At 46.0% G+C, this 7,422-nt stretch overlaps 1 pseudogene; it reads left to right on the forward strand.

The window, feature by feature from the left end:
• The first annotated feature begins 4,289 nt into the window (after positions 1 to 4,289).
• Positions 4,290 to 6,171, forward strand: LOC134739276 (cell division cycle protein 27 homolog; annotated as a pseudogene).
• The last annotated feature ends 1,251 nt before the right edge of the window (positions 6,172 to 7,422 follow it).

Consider the following 7,422-nt stretch of genomic DNA (forward strand, 5'->3'; position numbering starts at 1 on the left):
CATGAGGACATGGGGACCCAGGAGCTCACAGAGGGGTGGCTCGGGGAGAAACCTCAGCCACAGCCGGGCCACCAGGAAAACACGACCATGGGATTCCACTGCCACAGACACGAGGAAGGTCCCACGGCACCCCACCTAGGATGCCAGATGGCCCTCGGCACCCACTGAGACCCACCTCACGAGCCCCGGATCCCACCATCAGGACCCCGAAACGACCTCACCACAAACCCAACGCCAGGGCCACATTGCTCGTTTCTCTTCCAACCTCCATCCCAGTCAAGCTCTGGGAGACTGGCGTGGCCCCCACTTGGGACGTTTCCCAGGGCCAGGCAGCCCAACCCCATGCCACGCAAATGCGGTCGTCGGCACCGGTTGCTTCTCCACAGGGGAGTGGGCAGAGATCCAGCTCACAGCAGAGCGAGTCACTCACTGGATGGAACACCGGGCACAGCCACCTCTTGCGCAGCTTCCCAACCTCTACGATGCCGGTCCGGCCCAGCAGGATCTTCCCCCAACTTGGAAGAGGGAGACGCGTGCCACACAGTAGGCAACGAGGCACCCTCGGTCCCCACCGCGGAGCCCGGCAAAACCCTTGCTCTCCACCCCCATCCCATCGAGGGGGAAGGGGAGGAGGGTCCTCTGCAAGTGAGTCACTATGGCAGCACTACCATAATGCAGAGAGAGGTGGCAGGCCGGGGGATCCTGTAACCCAAAGGCACACCTCTTGGATCGCTACAGAAGGCTTTCTCACCGAGGATGGTTCACACTCCCCACCTGCCAGTTGCCCCTCGTCGGGCCCACAGAGGCGCTCAGGGACGCCTGGGGAAGGGAGGGGGCCTGTGGTACCAAGAAAAATATGCGTGCGGCAACCTTAAGCCTTCGCGGTCTGGGCAGGGGCCTGGCTGCTGCGCGTGCACGCAATCCCCCAAGGGTCCCCCAGTCCACCTGCCTCCTTTCTCCCAGGCAAAGCACCTCCAAGTAAACCTACACACAACCTGTCGGAGACCGAACAGTAGCCCATTGGCAGTCTGCCGGCACATGCATCACCTGCCTGAGCCCACCGCGATAGCTCACATGGCCCGCACGCACCCGCCAGAGGGGAGCATGGGACCTGCGCTGGCCAGACCAAGCGGCACCCTTCCCTGCGTGGGAGGGGTGCGTCTCACTCAACCACCTCAACCCCCACACCAACGAGCTCCCTCAGGACCCACTCGCAGACACAGTGGTGGCCACTGGAGGAGGGGTGCTGGGGGTGGGAACCACACACCACCGCTTGGCCTTGGGCACCTGAGGGATAAGCTGGGGGGGAAGTGGGGGAGCTGGGCACGGTAGGCTCATGCCTGTCATCCCCGTACTTTGGGAGGCGAGGGAAGGTGGATCCCTCCATCCAAGCCTTGGCAACATGGTGAAACCTCGTCTCTAAAAAAATACAAAAACTGACTCGTATCATAACCTGGACTCAAAGTTAATATATAGATAAATAGGCTGGGCACGGTGGCTAATGCCTGTAATCCCAGCACTTTGGGAGGCCGAGGCAGGCGAATCACAGGGATCAGGAAATCGAGACCATCCTGGCAGCCACAGGAACCCCGTCTCTACTCAAAATACAAAAAATTAGCCAGGCGTGGTGGCGGGCGCCTGTAGTCCCAGCTACTTTGGAGGCTGAGACAGCATAATGGTGTGAACCTAGGAGGCAGAGCTTGCAGTAAGCTGACATTACGCCACTGCACTCCAGTCTGGGCAACAGAGTGAAACTCCGTCTCAAAAATAAATAATAATAATAAATAGATTAAAATTGAAAATTTAAAAAAAAGTAACTGGCCAGGCACAACTGCTCAAGCCTGTCATCCCAGCAATTTGGGAGGCCGAGGTGGGCAGATCACCTGAGGTGGCCAGTTCGAGACCTGCCTGACCCACATAGAGAAATGTCATCTCTACTAACAATACAAAATCAGCCAAGTGTAGTGGCACATGCCTGTAATCCCAGCTACTCAGGAGGTTGAGGCAGGAAAATCGCTTGATCACAGGAGGTGGAGGTTGCAGTGAGCCGAGATGGTGCCATTGCACTCCAGCGTGGGCAACAAGAGTGAAACTCTGCCCCCCCCAAAAAAAAAATTAAGTGCTGTTTTCTGTTATTTTTACTTCCTACCCTGAGAGGAACATAATACAGCTGTTGTCTGTCTCCCTGCCTGCCTGTATGCCTGTGGCAGGGCCTCACTCATTCTTTCGCCCAAACTGGAGTGCAGTGACACCATTATGGCTCACTCACTGCATCCTCAAACTCTCCAGAGTTAGGTGATTCCTCAAGGGATCCTACGCCTCGGCCTCCCAAAGTGTTGGGGTTACAGACGTGAGCCACCAGCACCCGGCCTGAGTTAATACGTCTGGTCTAACTACGTCTTAACCACACACCCATGAAGAACTCAAGTCAAGAATCCGTAGGAGACTCAGCATTCTCTCCTGAAAGCAGTGAGGAGGAAGGCGGCCGTGTGTACCGAGCTCCTGGGCTTTTAGGTGACCATGCATAGAGGAGAGATTTCCAATGTTTCCAGAGAGGTGCGAGCCACAGTCATTGGGGCATCCGAGCACGAGAAGGGGTTTCTGACAGCCACTTAAGGGCCAGGAAGGGCCAGAATTTGCCAAGGCCCGTGTCCCAGGGTGGGGCTGATGGAACCCAAGGTAGACGGAGTCAGCAGTCCGCAAAGAGAGAGCTCCAGCCCTAGGACCCTCTGTGCAGACAGAATCAGAAGGAAGAGAGTCCTTCGTCCTACATGCCACATCCCTCCACTGAACTTGGGATCAGATCCGTTTTCCAAACATGAGGTAACTCTCACTTTGCAATGGATCACAAGGGGCCAGGCTTTCCAGAGTCAGCAGGGTAAAGAAGTCATTCTGGTTTGGCCTCCCCCAACCCCTGGTAACTGGTGAGTTTATTTTTTATTTTTATTTTTTTATTAATATTATACTGTAAGTTTTAGGGTACATGTGCAGAATGTGCAGGTTAGTTACATATGTATACATGTGCCATGCTGTTGCACTGCACCCACTAACTCATCATCTAGCATTAGGTATATCTCCCAGTGCTATCCCTCCCCCCTCCCCCCACCACACAACAGTCCCCAGAGTGTGAGGTTCCCCTTCCTGTGTCCATTTGTTCTCATTGTTCAATTCCCACCTATAAGTGAGAATATGCGGTGTTTGGTTTTTTGTTCTTGTGATAGTTTACTGAGAATGATGATTTCCAATTTCATCCATGTCCCTGCAAAGGACATGAACTCATCCTTTTGTATGGCTGCATAGTATTCCAGGGTGTATATGTGCCACATTTTCTTAATTCAGTCTATCATTGTTGGACATTTGGGTTGGTTCCAAGTCTTTGCTATTGTGAATAATGCTGCAATAAACATACGTGTGCATGTGTCTTTATAGCAACATGATTTATAGTCCTTTGGGTATATGCCCAGGAATGGGATGGCTGGGTCAAATGGTATTTCAAGTTCTAGATCCCTTTGCCATCCCCATCAAGCTACCAATGACTTTCTTCACAAAATTGGAAAAAACTACTTTAAAGTTCATATGGAACCAAAAAAGAGCCTGCATCGCCAAGTCAATCCTTATCCAAAAGAACAAAGCTGGAGGCATCACACTACCTGACTTTAAACTATACTTCAAGGCTACAGTAACAAAGCAGCCTGGTCCTGGTACCAAAACAGATATATAGATCAATGGAACAGAACAGAGCCATCAGAAATAATGCCACATATCTACAACTATCTGATCTTTGACAAACCTGAGGAAAACAAGCAATGGGGAAAGGATTCCCTATTCAATAAATGGTGCTTGGAAAACTGGCTAGCCATATGTAGAAAGCTGAAACTGGATCCCTTCTTTACACCTTATACAAAAATCAATTCAAGATGGATTAAAGACTTAAATGTTAGACCTAAAACCATAAAAACCCTAGAAGAAAACCAAGGCATTACCATTCAGGACATAGTAATGGGCAAGGACTTCATGTCTAAAACACCAAAAGCGATGACAACAGAAGCCAAAATTGACAAATGGGACCTAATTAAACTAAAGAGCTTCTGCACAGCAAAAGAAACTACCATCAGAGTGAACAGGCAACCTACAAAACTGGTGAGTTTAAATGAGCTGAGGCTGGCCGGGCCGGAGCCACTACGGGGGGAAGGAGGTTGGGCGGGTTGGTGGGGGGGCCTGAGGCATTGCAGAAAGTGGGTCTGAGCCTCGACGACGACGGTGCTGCAGGAACCCGTCCAGGCTGCTATATGGCAAGCATTAAACCTCTATGCATACCGAGATGGGGTTTTTCTCACAGAACGCCTTTATGCAGAAGTACACTGAGAAGAAGCCTTGTTTTTACTGGCGACCTGTTCTTACCACCCAGGAAAGGCCTGTAAAGCATATGGACTCCTGAAAGGACATAGTTGTACTACACCGCAATGCAAATACCTGCTTGCAAAGTGTTGTGTTGATCCCAGCAAGCTTGCAGAAGGGGAACAAATCTTATCAGGTGGAGTGCTTCATAAGCAGAAAAGCCATGATGATATTGTTACTGAGTTTGGTGATTCAGCTTGATTTCCCCTTCCATTATTCGGACATGTATATTGAAAGACAGATCGGCTTGCCAAAGGATCAGAATGCTACCAAAATAGCCTTAGTTTTAAATCTTTTCTTCTGGTATCCCTTTGAATCGTTATGTGAAATAGTTGAAAAGCCAGATCCTTACCAAACAATTAAATTCACGTCTTTACAGAACTTTAGCAACTGTCTGCCCAACTCTTGCACAACACAAGTACCTAATCATAGTTTATGTCACAGACAGCCTGAGATCGTTCTTACAGAAACACCCCAGGACACAACTGAATTAAACATATTGAATTTAGAATCTTCTAATTCAAAATATTCCTTGAATACAGATTTCCCAGTATCTTCTATTGATTCAGCTGTAATTTCACCTGAAACTGTCCCACTGGGAACAGGAACTTCCATATATTCTAAGCAGGTTCAAAATAAACCAAAAACTGGTCGAAGTTTATTAGGAGGACCAGCAGCTCTTAGTCCATTAGCCCCAAGTTTTGGGATTTTGCCATTAGAAACCCCAAGTCCTGGAGATGGATCCTATTTACAAAACTACACTAATACACCTTCTGAAATTGATGTGCCATCCACCAGAGCCCCTTCAAAAAAGTCTGTTGCCAGAATCGGCCAAACTGGAGCAAAGTCTGTCTTCTCACAGAGTGGAAATAGCCAAGAGGTAACTCCAATTCTTGCACAAACAGAAAGTTCTGATCCATAAATAAATACAACACCTCAGATATTGAGCCCCACTATGATATCTCCCCCAAATGCACTGCATTGAAGAAGTTCACGACTCTTTACTAGTGACAGTTCCGCAACCAAGGAGAATAGGAAGACATTAAAAATTAAGTTTCCACCTAAAATCCCAAACAGAAAAACAAAAAGTAAAACTAATGAAGGAGGAATAACTCAACCTAACATAAACGATAGCCTGGAAATTACAAAATTGGACTCTTTCATCATTCAGAAGGGAAAATATCCACAATCACACCTCAGATTCAGGCTTTTAATCTACAAAAAGCAGCAGCAGAAGGCTTGATGAGCCTTCTTCGTGAAAGGGGGAAAGGTTATTTAGCTTTGTGTTCATACCATTGCAAAGAAGCTATGAATATTTTGAGCCATCTACCTTCTCACCACTACAATACTGGTTGGGTTCTGCGCCAAATTGGAAGGGTCTATTTTGAACTTTCAGAGTACATGCAAGCTGAAAGAATACTCTCAGAGGTTAGAAGGACTGAGAAGCATAGAGTCAAAGGCATGGAAATCTACTCTACAACACTTTGGCAGCTTCAAAAAGATGTTACTCTTTCAGTTCTGTCAAAAGACTCCACAGACATGCATAAAAATTCGCCAGAGGCCTGGTGTGCTGCAGGGAAGTGTTTCAGTCTGCAATGGGAACACGATATTGCAATTAAATTCTTCCAGAGAGCTATCCAAGTGGATCCAAATCATGCTTATGCCTATACTCTATTAGGGCAGGAGTTTGTCTTAATTGAAGAGTTGGACAAAGCGTTAGCTTGTTTTTGAAATTCTATCAGAGTCAATCCTAGACATTATAATGCATGGTAAGTGGTAATGAAGTGTAAAGACAAAGTCTTGTTGATGGTGCTGGTAGTCACTAATTTTTCTTGTTAGATAGCTCTTTATTGTCATGAATTTGGTTACTAATACTTAGGGATGGTATACACTGGTCAATAACTTCAAACTAACATGTTTTCTTATGAAATGTATGTCTTTAACAAACTCTTAAGTTAACTAATGATAATAGAATACCAGATCCATATACTCAACAGTTTCAGTCTTCTACCAAAATTTAGCAGATACCGTAGTTGAGTTTTGTTTGTTTGCTTGCTTGTTTAGTTTTGTTACTTGATTTCTTATTTTTTCTTTGAACACAGAAATGGTGATTGGGACAAAAAGTGCTTGGGAAATTGGAAAGGAATAGCATAATTCACTTATTGGATAATAGAAAAAAACACTGAAAAAATTCACTAGTTGCTGCTTTTTGACAGTGTTCCAGTTTATTGAGTTATTATTAAGAACTTAGTGTGCCCTTTTATTTAGCAGTATCTCTGTTTTACTTTTTTATATTTGCGTATAAGTAGACAGATAGGAAATTACTACCCAGGTCATATTGTTATCAACTGAATAACATATGAAAAACTTTGGTCCTACATTTGCCTCAACACCATACTTACTGATGATATTTATTGTATTTTTCTGGACTGACTTAAAAATTTAAATATCAAGAGAAGTCCAGGCACGGTGGCTCACGCCTGTTATCCCAGCACTTTGGGAGGCCAAGGCAGGCGGATCACAAGGTCAAGAGATTGAGACCATCCTGGCCAACATGCTGAAACCCCGTCTCTATTAAAAGTATAAAAATTAGCTGGGCATGGTGGCGGGTGACCGTAGTCCCAGCTACTCAGGAGGCTGAGGCAGGAGAATCGCTTGAACCCCGGAAGTGGAGGTTGCAGTGAGCCAAGATTACACCATTGCACTCCAGCCAGGGTGACAGAGCGAGACGCCATCTCAAGAAAAAAATAGAAAATAAAATAAAATAAGTAAATAAATAAATATCAAGAGAAAGTATAATTCTGAAGTCATAACTCTGTGGTAGTTTTTTTTGTCAGATATGGTTATCTTTGGGGTTAATTATTATAGCAGTGGAGTTTTATCACTTGATTTGCTTCTCAATCTGAAACATTATATTACTAAAATATTTTTTGATTTGTGAATATGTTGTTTAATGTATTGTATCTCATTTTACAGTAGTAGTTGCAGTGCCTGAAAGATTGCCAAAAATAAATAGTGCTACCT

Source organism: Pongo pygmaeus, chromosome 23 (assembly GCF_028885625.2).
Source record: "Pongo pygmaeus isolate AG05252 chromosome 23, NHGRI_mPonPyg2-v2.0_pri, whole genome shotgun sequence".
Lineage (NCBI taxonomy): Eukaryota > Metazoa > Chordata > Mammalia > Primates > Hominidae > Pongo > Pongo pygmaeus.